Source organism: Ostrinia furnacalis, unplaced genomic scaffold, assembly GCF_004193835.3.
Source record: "Ostrinia furnacalis isolate ACB-3 unplaced genomic scaffold, ASM419383v2 OfSCF2279, whole genome shotgun sequence".
NCBI classification, from domain to species: domain Eukaryota; kingdom Metazoa; phylum Arthropoda; class Insecta; order Lepidoptera; family Crambidae; genus Ostrinia; species Ostrinia furnacalis.
In genome coordinates this window covers 377,140-391,857 of record NW_021132518.1, presented here as the reverse complement: position 1 = coordinate 391,857, position 14,718 = coordinate 377,140, and the positions used below count along the sequence as shown (strand labels likewise).

The following is a 14,718-nucleotide window of genomic DNA, read 5'->3' as shown; positions in this document are numbered from 1 at the left end:
CTAGGCTTGGTACTATTCTGCCTTATGGTATTTACATGCTGATATACAACATATAAGCCTTAATCCGAATCAATCTCCATCGGACGTGTGTTGTATTTTCCGCAGCTATTTGCCTATATTAACGTCACTCATACAAAATAAACGTTGCATGCTTGTTTATTGTGAATAACAGAAGCTACTTCGGAAAATAATCCCTACTAATATTATAAATGCGAAACTAACTCTGTCTGTGTCGCTTTCACGCCTCAACCACTGAACCGATTTTGATGAAATTTTGAGTCCCGGGAGAGTACATAGAATAGTTTTATCCCGGTTTTTTAAACGTGGACGCGCGCGTTTTTCTTTGACAGACAAAAATTCACGCGAGCGAAGCCGCGGGAGGAAAACTAATTTACTATATTGAGACTCAAGGACGAGTATTACTTTGAGAAGTCTTGCAAGATATGGACTACACTATAGGCAGGCGGTCGTTTTAGAAACCCTTAGGGGAAGCCTTTGTCCAACAGTGGACGTCATGAACGAACGATAGGCAGGCACTAAATACTTCGGATCTGGACTTCAATTAAAAAATCCTGGTGCTGCTTTAAGAAATGCAAAACAAAGCAATTTATCTCACAATCAGTTTGTTTAAGCTGGATTTTTAATCAAGGCAGACGCTGGAAAGGAATTTAACTCCTTTTAACTTCATTGGGAACACATGTAAACATAATATAGCTTAGTTTGAAACAGTAGATGACTATTAATTTTCACTTGAAAAAGCAAGCGTTAACGTGATAAAGCTCTACCTTTAAGCAATTTTTCAACACAATGCAACTGCAGAAATATGCACGAAGAGATAAGATTAGCTTGCTTTGAAAAATGATAAGAGTTACTAAGAATAATCTTTCTCTATCATATTCATTTATTATTTTCGCTGACATTTACTTATTACCTTACATTGAAAGTATGCAACGTCGCGACGTAGTCCAAAACGACTCTCAATGTTTCTACAATCTTTCCCGAGGTTGTGAACTTGTGACAGACTTGTGATTATCAAGGTAAGGTCTTTATAAGCTGTTATAGTAGAATTTTTGTTTTAATTCTAAACGGATTAATATTCTAATAACGAGGTTAGCTAGCGCAAAATTTGAAATGCGGTAAGGTCTCCGAGATGCTTTTAATTTTGAAAAATATTTTGACAGATATGTAGCTTGAGCTCTCTGCTGTATGCAGCGTTTAAATGAATATAATGTTAGGTTATGGGTAATGAATATAATGTTAGATAGGCTTGATCACTTAATTAACTACTAAACGATTTCTACATGTACGAAGTCGCAGGCATAGTTAATGAAATGTGTTTTTGTCAAGGTTACAGAGCTAACATTCTAGATGCATGCAAACTTGACCTTAATCAAATTAAATACAGGTTTGCTTAAATAGCTTACCTCGATATTTGATGTAAAGCTTGAAGGCTAATGTCATTGTCGCTTCAAGCAAAACATTTTGTATCCATCATAACATAAATAAACATATTTTTAACTGGAATCTCTAAAAGTTTAATTTATTAGGTTAGCCCCAGGTGTAATACCCTATTTTTGTATTTTCATAGAAACAAACTTTATGTCCTTAGGCAGCCTTTATGTCCCCTGGGAAGAGACGTACAATGAACCCAGACTTGCAGACACAAACACAACCAAAATAATAACCATAATAATGTCTACTATGTTCACTGGCAAAGAAAAAAGAAACATTACATTTACAAAGCAATGTTTTAAAAGCTCAAATCTACAACATTCAGTTAATGGACTGTTACAAAAAATATGATCCAAGTTTTCAATTTGCTTTTACTCCGGAACAAACGCAAATAAACAGAAACGGGACTGGCCGCAACAGCAAATATGAAAAAAAAAAGTAAAAGCAAAAGAAAAACCTATTCGCCCGCCCCGCATCCTGGCAGGGCGGAAAACGCCAGGACGTGATTAAAATTGAATTTAAAAACCTGCGAATTTCCGCTTGGAAAGCTGGATTGGAAAATCGAATGCACGGTTCAATTTTTCAAATTTCCCGCGCATAATCCATATCCGGGTTTACCTGGGCGGAGTGAATAGGGGGAATAAGGGTGAATGATCAATGAACCGAAGCTCGAAGGCATAAACACGAATTCTGTCTGGCTGTGCAGGACAACGCAGCACAGTGTTTTTTTTGACCCGAAAAAGTGACATTCTGTTTTTATCACTAATATCCAAAGTTTAACTTATTATTAATGTTAGACTAAAACACCCAGGTGACAAATAGCTATAGATTATTTTTAAAAAAATATTTAAGAAAATTTATTTTGTACTGGGTCAAACTACAATTTTATTATTATTTAAAGAAACGTACACACTAAGCTTCTCTTTGCATTGCAGGTAGGTAGGTTGGTGTATGGCGAATATTATTGCACCTATAATTATTTAAAAGTAGTTATAGGAACGACAGTATGATTATTTTTTAAATTTAAGAAATTATTATTTTTCTCTTTTTCTAAGCCGAAGTAGAATCTCTGCTTAGGTCAGATACATTTATTAAAATAAGCTCTATCACCTATAATTTTTCTATATTCTAACTCGGCCGCAATTTCGAGAAAAAGTATTTTTTCCAAAATGTTAGGATTGTCACAAAAAATGACCTTACGTAGTTCCACTTTCTTTAGGGTTCCGTGGCCAAAGGATGCTAATCGGTCCTAATTATGTGTTTAATTTGTCTTAGGTAGGTTATCAGTTAAATTACTATCAGTGCTCAAGAATACTGTTTCTTCATCATCTTTTAAGATATATGAAGACTCTTGATCATCAGGAGTGGTATTTATATTTGCATAATATTAATTATGTCCCGCAGCATCCTTTGGCCACGGAACCCTAAAGAAAGTGGAACTACGTAAGGTCATTTTTTGTGACAATCCTAACATTTTGGAAAAAATACTTTTTCTCGAAATTGCGGCCGAGTTAGAATATAGAAAAATTATAGGTGATAGAGCTTATTTTAATAAATGTATCTGACCTAAGCAGAGATTCTACTTCGGCTTAGAAAAAGAGAAAAATAATAATTTCTTAAATTTAAAAAATAATCATACTGTCGTTCATATAACTACTTTTAAATAATTATAGGTGCAATAATATTCGCCATACACCAACCTACCTACCTGCAATGCAAAGAGAAGCTTAGTGTGTACGTTTCTTTAAATAATAATAAAATTGTAGTTTGACCCAGTACAAAATAAATTTTCTTAAATATTTTTTTAAAAATAATCTATAGCTATTTGTCACCTGGGTGTTTTAGTCTAACATTAATAATAAGTTAAACTTTGGATATTAGTGATAAAAACAGAATGTCACTTTTTCGGGTCAAAAAAAACACTGTGCGCAGGTTGCCGTATCGATCTGTGTAATACAATCTAGCCTAGCGTATATTATGTAGATAGGCAATGTTAAATTCCCTTTGTTTCTCTCCATCGCCGATCGAGCTTTGAGTTCTATTCGAACTGTTGATGTTGCTGCAATTTTTAGAGAACAATGGGAATTTTCACTGAATGAAATATTGAAATGTTTTTATAATGCGCATTCAGATGAATTCATATTGAGTGTGAAAATGTACAATCAATTCTTATTTTTCGTTTCGCGATGACAAGGTATGAAAGTTCGATGACTGGTCATTCTATACTTTAAGCCCAAATTAAAATTCAAGCATAGGACTAAGATTATTTCATGATAAATGATATTACCTCAAAAAGAAACCTGAAATTGGGCCTAGGGGCTGTATTATCTTCTTCATTCTTCATCAAATATGAATATACTTTAAATAATAGATTCATCAAAGTGTTTCTTAAGATTGAACCGAATTTTGAGAATCATTTCGTAATATGATCCTAAAAGCTATGAGGATGTCCAACTTGTTATGAGCCAAACGTTAACACAAAGGGTCAACAAGCGAAACCATAAAATATGTAAATTAACTTTGGCGTCATACATTACAAAGTATAAAAGAATTAGTGTGGTCATGATGAAAATGTTTGTTTCCATTTAAAGCCACTTGAAAATATGTACCTAATGAATTAACATTAAACAAACAAGAGTCATACAATAATTATCATAGTAAAAAGTACCACACTTTTTGGAATAAAATTATTTGGCGACCACTGGTAGAGCTTATTAGAGGAAATAATATTTAATTAAATATGTAACAATACTTTATAGAAAACCAGACAATTATGACACATCACATCAGCAAGGATAATAAAAAACAACTGTTTGAAACTCAACAAGTGGGCAGCGATCAATACAGATTTACGCACATTTGTAAAAGAAAATAATATTTTCCATTCCGTGCCAAAGCTACTTATATCACTCTACGGAAATTTTCCAGAGAAAAAGACCTTATGTTGATTCAATAAACGATTCCTACAACTAGTTGTTCTGTAAAGTTTACGTTACAATGGAAAATATGGATGTTTTCAATCAGATGAAATAGGTCACTCGGCAACAAAGTGATAACTTAGATTGTAGTTAGTTTACCTAGATCTAGATTCTAGACTCACAGCAGAAGGTAAATGAATTGTTGAAGTTAGGATATAAGCACAATCAGAGCAAAATAGATTTAATGGAACTAGGATGAAAAGGATATGCTTAAAATGATAATAAAATAACTCTACATTTTAAAACAGAGGCAAACTTGCATAAAATTAAAAGAAAACTTCACATACGAACACAATTTTATGTGAAATGCTATTTTCATGGTATGCCACAAATGTTACCATAGTTATAATAGCTGAAAAGAGCAATAAATATTATATTTACGACCACACTGTATGGGTTCACTCACATTAAGTAAATCTTTTGATTAAAATAAAAAAGTACCTATCCAAATTCATTTACAAAGCGTATTTTGCAACAATCCCGTGATAAATTAACAAACATAGAAAACATCCATCAATAAAAATTTCCAAAAAGCCAATAAACCTAAAAAGCAACAGTTAGTTTTAAGTGATGAAGACAATACTTACGCTATTTATTATGTCACCAAAACAAATGAAGCTTCAATAACCACACAAAAGTCCGAAAGTATAGCAAGTAAACAATTTAGTAACACGCAGTCGAAAACAATAAAAACAAAAACTCCGAATGTATTGTAAACAGCTAGTTGGTAACGCGCAGTCGAAACCACTCGCTCGTTCGACGTCCGCGGGCCGACTGACGGACTGAGAGAGATCTGACAGGTATCTGCGCGGCGCGACCGCCCTTTGATGTCGGTCATCGTTGCAATAATAACTTGCATCCCCTATTTCATCCCCTTCGATACTCTTTGTTTAAGATCCAATGTGTCTTTGAATTTAAATTAATATTTGATTCAATGTGATAATTAAAGAGACAGAGTAACCTATACTAAATTCTATGCGCAACTTCGCCCACACGTGGATTTTGGTTCGTAATGGAAAGTTTTCATCGCGTCCCTAAAATGTTTAATCATTCTGGAACAGTCATTTTCTAAAAACACAATAAAATGTTCATAGTTTTATTAACTTTACAATTATAAATACTTCAAAGGTAAGCTATATGAATCTTTAGAGCTTAATCAAACCTTTAACAATAATGAAAATTCATCAAAATAAATTCATTGATTGATTTATTTTATTTAGGCCTGCTTTTGAAACTTTAGAAACAATTTAAGCACTGCGGACTTTCTTATCAGCAGAAAGCAAGCTTACCTACTGCCAAAAAACGACCACAATAATTAACTTTTTTAAAAAATAAAACCGACTTCAAATGCGTGAACACAAAAAAAACTAAAAATTAAAAATATTGCGTATAAAAAAGTTCATCCCCAATTTTCCACCGTTGGGGAAGAAATATTTTCTTCAAATTCGCATGAAACCACCCTTTTGATAATACCTATTCAACAAAAAAATAATCGTTCAAATTGATTTATAATCAGCGGAGATATTGCGTATAAAAAAGTTCATCCCCAATTTTCCACCCTTGGGGGTTGTTTTTTCTATTATTAAATTTAAATGGGACCACCCTTGAGGTATTACCTATACGCCGAAAAAAGATTTGTTCAAATCGGTTCATAATTGGCGGAGTTATCGCGTAACAAACATAGAAAAAAAAAAAAAAAAACATACGGGTCGAATTGAGAACCTCCTCCTTTTTTGAAGTCGGTTGAAAATGTATTCCAAGTATTAACTTACATTACGCGTCCTCTATTACGTCACCAAAACAAACGAACTGCTCCTATAACTTCACAAAAACAAAAACAAGAGAGTCTGTAACCGTGTGTCGTTACGTTACGTGCGTAAACGTAAACGCGTGCGTTCGCCCGTAGCTACGAGCCGACTGACGACTGAAGGTCCGAGTTATCTACGCGCTCGGAAAACTCAAGCTTTCCTTTAAACTTTCAATTTGTACGCGAATGAGATCGTACGCGTGCTTTATGAAATTGCGCTTTGAGTTATGTGGGATATTGCTTTCGGTCACAGAGGATTTTAATTTGAGTTTTTACAAAGGAAATTATAAGGAACCTGAATAAACCAGTTTTACAGGAAAAACTAATCAAAATAAAGCAAAGGCAAGCTCTTTGCGTAGTAAATGAATGTATGAATTAAATTAATAATGTAATTTATAAAAATAGGAAAAGAAATAGAATTAACAATCATGAAAACAAGGGATTCCCATTTCCCCTTTTCTTATAATTAGCTTTAATGCCAAATAAGACGAGGGCTCTAACGGGCTTGTACCGAGGTTCGAATTCCAGGCTGAAATCTCATAGAGTTGCGGGTTCAAATTACGTTTAAGGGGCAAATGCGGTCAAATACCTGCCTTGTATTGCATAAAAAAATGTTGTATGATGTCATTACATTAACTGTAATTGCATCATTAGTTTTCAAAAATAGTAATAATTTTAAGTCTAATCACGATTATAGCTAAAAAAGCAACGTATTTTTCATCACATTTTATACTTTCGCGTACCATTTCAACTAAAATAGTAAGAAACGCGACGTTTATTAAGGCCGGGTAACAGTGAAAATGGCGAAAATGAGGTTTTCATTTTTCATTTTTGAGGTACTAAACAGTAAAATAACAGGCTAAGATTTTTTTTGGGCATNGCGGGAGCTCTTTGACGCGCTGTTTTCGGCGAAGAATTGCGCGCGCAGATTTTGACAGCGCGAAATACCTACTTTAGAAGAAATACCAAGCCTTAATGAGTTACATTATGTACTCACGGCTTGACGTTACGGCTGCTATGCTGCAGCCGTGGTCACAAGCAGAACCGTGTCTTACTATTTTAGTATTTTTCATCAACAATAGATCAAACATTGAAATATAAAACACGACAAACATGTTACTCTAGCAAACATCGTAACAATAGGGATGTTTCCTGGGTCAAAAAGCAAGAGTTTTAATTAGTCCGTCAGTTAACTTATCAAAAAATACTCTACACGTATTTTGCACTTTTTCAAACTAATGAAAATTTAAAGAGAGAAAGCGCGCCAAAGTTCATAAGAAGAGGCCCGTGACGTCAATGCGTGCATAAAAGTGCCGCACGTTGTGACGTCGTGCGGAACTTCAACGCACCATAACTATGTAATTATTTGTTAGAGTGACAAATAAAAATATATGTGTCCAATATTTTTTGATATTAAACATAACGGACTAAAAAATTTTTTTTAGGAAACTAGCCTATTAATTAAATGGATCCACGAGGCGAAGATTACCATCGGTGTAGTTTATAACTGATCGAGTTTTTATTGATTTGTATGCCAGACTGCAAGCGATGCGTAGGGCGTAGGTTTGTAGCAACTAGCACCACTCTAGGACCCGGCCAGACGTAAAGAAGCCTTAAATCAAGGGCTAAACGAAAGGCGCTTTTACACTGCGCGGAAATTAGCCAAGTCAAAAAAACAGTGGGGTGGGGATGAAAAATGAATGAATTTTATCCCCCACTCCACTGTTTTTTTAACTTGACTCGGCTAATTTCCGCGCAGTGTAAATCCACCAGAACATTTACACGAAAAATGCTTTACCACGCCAAATTAGTCTCTAATTCGCTTCAAAACTTAAAAAATGCCGCTTGAAAATTTAACATGCAGATTACAGCTAGTTCAATCACAGCCATGAAATGGCAAAATATGTCATATTTATGTCCCTACAGTAATTTCGCGAGTGCAACGAACGGCGGCAAACGATTCCGGGCAATATCACACGTTCTAGTGTCGCCGGAATAGTTTATCGATGTTTTTACGACCTCTGAAAGTGGTCACCAATCGTCGTAATGTCGATAAACTGAGGCCCTTTTATGGGAACACTCAAGGATAGAGGGTCTGTGAGTCTGTGATTGTTCTAGATACTGAAATTCAATCAATCACAGGCTTGAATCTATGATTGAGTTTGAATTGGGGATTTGTTTCGTAATTTGTGTCTTAGGCTACATTAAGGGTAGAGTTAACTGTATTTAATTAATCGCTGAAATAGGAGATTAGTATGTGGTCAAATAATAAAATAATAAGCTAGTCAGATTGGGGTTCTAATTGTTTTATCAAACGCTTTCAAAATGGCAATACATGCACACGTCTATCACTGTCTTACGATTTCGCAGGCAGTCGTTAAATCCTTGTTTGGTCTAGTTCAACATTCGTCGAATCATAAAAACAGACTTGACTGTGCAGTGTTTTGCATGACGAAGAGACAGCAAATAAGATAAGATGCCATGAAAACGATTACGATAGATCCTCAGTTACAAATTAGGAAGCTATTTTCCTTTATTCTAACCATGATACATCATACTGTAGGTGAAAGCTTTGGACAAGGAGTTGTGGCGTAAACTGAGCTCATTGAAAGTGTAAACAAATTATGGAGTCACGCACGATCCTTAGCACTGAGGAAAAGATAACAAAGAAAGTTTCACACACGTCTTTGTGATGGTACCTATATCGTATTACTTAACTTGCGAGTAAGTACAATTAAGGTCAGTGTACTTTTAATCGCCACGCGTCAATAAAATAACTATTACTACTGCTATATTTAGAATGACCGAAACGTGATTTGACTAAAAAGGTAAAGAATCGATAAAGTATCGTCAGTTTCCCAACTCTAGCTCATTCACCTGCCTACATTATGCTACGAGGGCGGCACTGAAAATTTCGGGAATCAAAAAAGTGAAACAACATTACTATTGAAAAATGTATTTATTGCTTTTTAAAGTATTCTCCGCGAAATTTGACACATTTTTTCCATACACGAAACCAATTATTGAAGCAACCATTGCATTCGGAAGTTTGGGTCTCCAAAATGGCCGTTTTGTAGGCTTCCACAGCTTCTTCAGGTGATGAAAATCTCTGACCACGCAATTTATTCTTTATTTTAGGGAAAGTATAGAAATCATTAGGGCTTAGGTCGGGGCTGTATGGCGGATGGACTAATAATTCTATGTTTTCTTGCTCTAAAAACTCTTTTGTTCAGTGCGCGGTGTGAGAACTCGCATTGTCGTGATGGAGGATGATGCGGCGGTTGCAGTTCTCTTTACGGAGTTCAGAAACGACCTGTGGCAAACAAATGCTAGCATACTAATCTGCATTAACCGTTCTTTGTCCCCCAAGAGGAATAGTCGCAACATGGCCGGTTTTGGAGACAAACGTGGCCACCATTTTTTTTGTAACACTCCGTGAACGAACAATTTTTGTTGGCTTTAATTCATTTTCGAACACCCAAACTCGTGACTGGTTTTTTGTTTCGGGTTCGTACGCGTATATCCATGATTCGTCACCTGATACGATGTTGTATACAGCATTTGAGGATCCTGCATGTAATCTCCCGAGAGTTCTGACGCACCAAGTAACGCGAGCCGCTTTTTGCTCTTCACAGAGCGAATGCGGTATCCATCGGGAAAACAACTTTTTTACACCTAATTGTTCATGCAAGATTATTTGTATTTGACTCATGCCAATGTCTAAAGTTGCCTGAATTTCGCGGTATATCACATGTCGATCTTCTTCAATCAGCTTACGCACAGCATCAACGTTTTCTTAGGTGACTGCAGTTTTTGGACGACCTTGACGGGGATCATCACTGAGCTTGACACGTCCACGTTGAAATTCAGGAAACCAGCGATAAATTGTGGTTTTGGATGGGGCTTCATTACCAAATGCAGAAATCATCCGGTCAACACACTGTTTTTGTGTTAAACCACTTCAAAAGTCATAATAAATCATCGCTCTTGAATTTTCTCGAGTCAATTCCATTTTCTCAACGACTAAACAAGTTTGACAAGACCTTGTGATACGACCGAGAATCTTTTTTTAAATAAATAAATGGTATACGATTTTTAAAACCCTGGAGTTTGCAATTAAATAGATTTTAATATGACTGGAACAGTGGAAATATTCCATTCCCGATACTTTTAGTGCAGCCCTCGTAATGTTGCAATATGGAGAGATATTTCAGGCGGAATTCAGACCTGAAACATTTTAGACCCTTGGAAATACGGGAAGGGTTTTACCTTTGTGATGAATTTGTTGAAGTATTCTGAAACTAATACGTTAACAGATACCTGTTACGTATGTAGCGGGCACACAAGTATTTAGAACTGGAATTTAATGTACCTACTTACAAGTATCTACATCCTACAAATATTATAAATGCGAAAGTTTGTATGGATTTTTAGAATTTAGATGTCTGTTAGCATGTTTGTTACTCTTTCGCGCAAAAACTACTGAACGGTTTTTATAGCCCAGAATAACATTATAGGCTATAATTTATGACGATCTGTGACAAACTAAATTTCACGCGGGTGAAGCCGCGGGCAAAAGCTAGTCACTTGATATACAAAAGCGCTACCTTCTCCTAATTACCATGCTTACAGAGCAAGGACAGTGAGTATCATTAGTCAAATCGTTTAAAATTATTGGCAATTAACTTATTAATCATTACTCCGAAAAGTTTCTTCGATACGTTACGGAAGATTTTTATATTAATCGTTAACCCGTCTATTAATTGCGGCAAATTGGCGGTCATTACGTTAATGGTTTAATTAATAAAAAATGGAATGAGCTATGGAAATTTAAAAGATTAATAGGAAGGTGTACCATTAGTTGGTATTAATCATCATATTGGAATTATTTGTAAGTAGAAGGCACATAATTAAGAATTAACAGAGTCTTCACTGAGACAGAGACTCAATTGTATTTTCAATATACAGTTTCATTACATTCAAGCATAAGGAACCCTCGAGATGTGTACTTCTCACGTCTTTCAGTCATTGTTTTTATAACAAAGGTATATTAAGGTAAATGTAATCAGAGCAACGAAATTACCAAGAGACTGACCCAGACCCCGCCCCAGTGGGCCAGAGATTAAAAACGTAAATTTTTAACTGGATTACCTACTTAGGTAGACTTACTTATTGCTTTATTTTTTTCTCATTCATTTACGAGTATTGCTGCGATACTGTCACTTAACCAACAACAAGTGAATAATAATTGATGCTTAAATAATTAACTTTAAAAAAAAACCGACTTCAAATGCGTGAACACAAAAAAAAACTAAAAATTAAAAATATTGCGTATAAAAAAGTTCATCCCCAATTTTCCACCCTTGGGGGTGAAATATTTTCTTCAAATTCGCATGAAACCACCCTTTTGATAATACCTATTCAACAAAAAAATAATCGTTCAAATTGATTTATAATCGGCGGAGATATTGCGTATAAAAAAGTTCATCCCCAATTTTCCACCCTTGGGGGTTGTTTTTTCTATTATTAAATTTAAATGGGACCACCCTTGAGGTGTTACCTATACGCCGAAAAAAGATTTGTTCAAATCGGTTCATAATTGGCGGAGTTATCGCGTAACAAACATAGAAAAAAAAAACATACGGGTCGAATTGAGAACCTCCTCCTTTTTTGAAGTCGGTTGAAAAGGTATGTCCAGTCAAATTAAGTACCGAGTCCGGTTTTTGTGGTTTTGGGCCTAGCCACCGTACGTTCCGACCATAAAAGCTAAGTGGCTAAAGCGGCAGGAAAGGAATTTCCGAAGGTATGAAGGGTATGATCCACTCTCCTTCCATGTCCTATGCAGTTTGTACACAAGAGGATCGGCACTAAGGAGTTGGCCATTTAAATAATTGAGGTCTAATACCAGCTCCGAATCCAACAGTTCAACTGTTTGTCAAACCTTTCAAGTGTAAAGAGGTAAGTAGTTCGTGTATTGACGATGTTGGGTCGTGTTGACGCGGTAAATCGTACCGCACATCAAAAGAGTTGACCAACTCACACGAACCGCCCCAGTGGCGGATTTACAGTTTTGCCGCCCGTAGGTTTTAGGGTGGGGTTGGATCTTTATTTAACTTTTATCTTCTGAAATCGAGTAAGCGTCATCTGAAATCTGCCGTCCGTGCCTATACGGCCTATTGACAGATCCAGGACTTTACCGCCCGCCATTCACAGTGTCCTCCATAAAGAATGACATTTGAAGGTGGGCCATAGACGTGTGTTGGGTTAACTTGAGCGCGATCGGGCCCACGTCCAACTAGAGAGGGCCTGTCGAAGGCTGGACTTCAACTTGAAACCACGATAGCCGAAAGGTGAAGGGGTCGGACTGGCCGACTCGTAATATGGGGAACGCGGATTTGGTCCCCGCCGCCGCTCGACTATTGTGGTGAGCTCACTCGTGACACAAGCATATTTAGCTTAGTACGAGGGGTTAACGGGAGTATTAGTAATTACTAATAATCTTTAAAAAAAACTGTCCAACACCGCGGCGCAACCTCTAGTGAGGTGAAGCTGGACAAACTACCAACGCACGTCCATCAAAAGCCAAATTGTCTAACTAACCCATGATGAGCCAGCCACACACATCGCGATAACCCGAAGATTCTCGCTGTCGCAATGTGTGTAGCCAAGTATTCGGTTATACTTTAGTGCTTTATTGCATTTGTAGTCGCAAGACTTCGCTCCGCTGTCAAATCAATGTCGCGCCCAAAAGTTTTCGCGATGTGTGTGGCCTAAGGGTAAGAGAAGTTAAACTCATGGTCATTAGATTTTAGATTTCTAATTTTTTCTTAATGAAAATGTTATCAGACACTGATTAATACTTCCCAAATAAAAATAATATTATCAGTTTAATGAAACTCACAACTTCCTACTATTTAGAGATAAAACTCCTCCAAATGGCTTGACCGATTCTCATGAAATTGTATGTGTATTTTCAGTAAGATGTTGACTATTTTTCATAACGCTGGGTGACAATACAGGATTTTCATACATATGAAGTCACACTGGCGCAGCTATAAAAATATAAAAATGGCAGAAAGCTCAACTAATTTCTGCTCTTAGCCTGTTGGTTGTATTCTAGATAGTAATGTTGGCATTTCAGAAATAAATGGACTTATTGCATGCATTTGCAATGGATGAATTTAGTGGTTAGATTTACAAGATATTTTAAATGAAAAATTTGTAACCCCCCTTTTTTTTATACCAAAGCTTAATTCCCTGGTAATTTCCTGATAATTCTTTCAGCTAAGCTATGCTTGTTTGGAATGGTTTTACCAGTTTTTTTACGGCAGTTTATGTGTTTCAAACCAGCTATCCTCAGATCTTAAATGGGCAGTTCGATACTAACACCATGGGTCTATTCACTATTGTCGCATTTGTCACATCGAAGGTTGTGTAAGATTTAATAATAAGGTTGTGCAAACTATACTAGGTACTCTAAATTATCTAGTTGATATTTTCATGAGCTAGAATAATAATTGAAATATAAAATACGAAGTACCAACCAAACAGCATCATTATTAAAATCAATACAAGACTTTATGCAACAAGTTGCACTCTTTGAACATCAATTAAATAAATCATTTTATGAAAGATAGTTGTATAAAGAAGAGGCAGCGTAGTGCTAGGTTTCAAATTAAAACTAAAACTGTAAAAAAGCAAAAAGCATAATAAAATATGGTGAATATCTGTGGAAAATAAAATACTTACAAAACTAAAACAAGCTACTGGAAACATCTCTAAATGATCGTTCACTGAAAAAGAAATAAAACAAAATTGAAGAGCCGAAACTTAAATAAAATCAAAAACGTAATACAAATAAACCACCAATTTTTCTGACATACAGATTAAGTTAAAAAAGAAACTCACTTTTCTTTATAGTTGATGGCTGACCAAAGCTCCCTAAAATGCAAAAAATATAGTGAGTTACTGATTTTTTTCAGCAAAACTAAGATGTGAAAAGGATGAGTGAAAAACCGAAGTAGACTTACCTCCTATCTTCAAAGATTTAGCACATTTAACATGGCACTCCGTTCAATAATAACAATTAGAACAACTTCCTAGATATTTTTGTACTAGAAAACACAGATTTTAATTGCCAAAGCATAATTAAATACAATAAACAAACACAATTTTGCACTTCATTCAAAAATTTATCCACCCAACAAAACACAAAACACAAATCAATCAAATTTACCACGTTCCGTTACACATGCAATAAAAATTTAGGAAACAATAAATTTTTGATAAATTGATTTTTAAAGATTTCATTTAATTCTTTAGAACTATTTAAGTTTTTTTCTGATTTGGTTAACATTTCTTCATAATATTTTATTATAATTATTAAATAAAATATTCATAAAAATAACAATGGTATCAATCCAAAGCATGTTAAGCTGGTATAACGGAACGTAGTTCTACTTTCGTTCGGTTTGTATGTTT

The 14,718-nt window shown here is 35.4% G+C and overlaps 1 protein-coding gene across 14 annotated transcripts in view; it reads right to left on the bottom strand.

Moving 5' to 3' along the window:
- LOC114354941 (fatty-acid amide hydrolase 2-A) overlaps nt 1–14,441 on the bottom strand; it is a 46,278-nt gene extending 31,837 nt beyond the window's left edge. For 4 of the 14 annotated variants that reach the window (XM_028307563.1, XM_028307552.1, XM_028307566.1 and 1 more), the window contains exons 1-3: nt 14,268–14,441; nt 14,146–14,178; nt 13,987–14,030 (exon numbers count right to left, since the gene is read on the bottom strand). The gene's annotated coding sequence lies outside the window, so the exon portion shown is untranslated. Of the gene's footprint in view, nt 1–5,017; nt 5,202–6,202; nt 6,353–13,986; nt 14,031–14,145; nt 14,179–14,267 lie in introns of those variants that run through there. The other 10 variants (XM_028307562.1, XM_028307554.1, XM_028307557.1 and 7 more) reach the window with 5 other exon arrangements.
- Nucleotides 14,442–14,718: the final 277 nt, after the last annotated feature.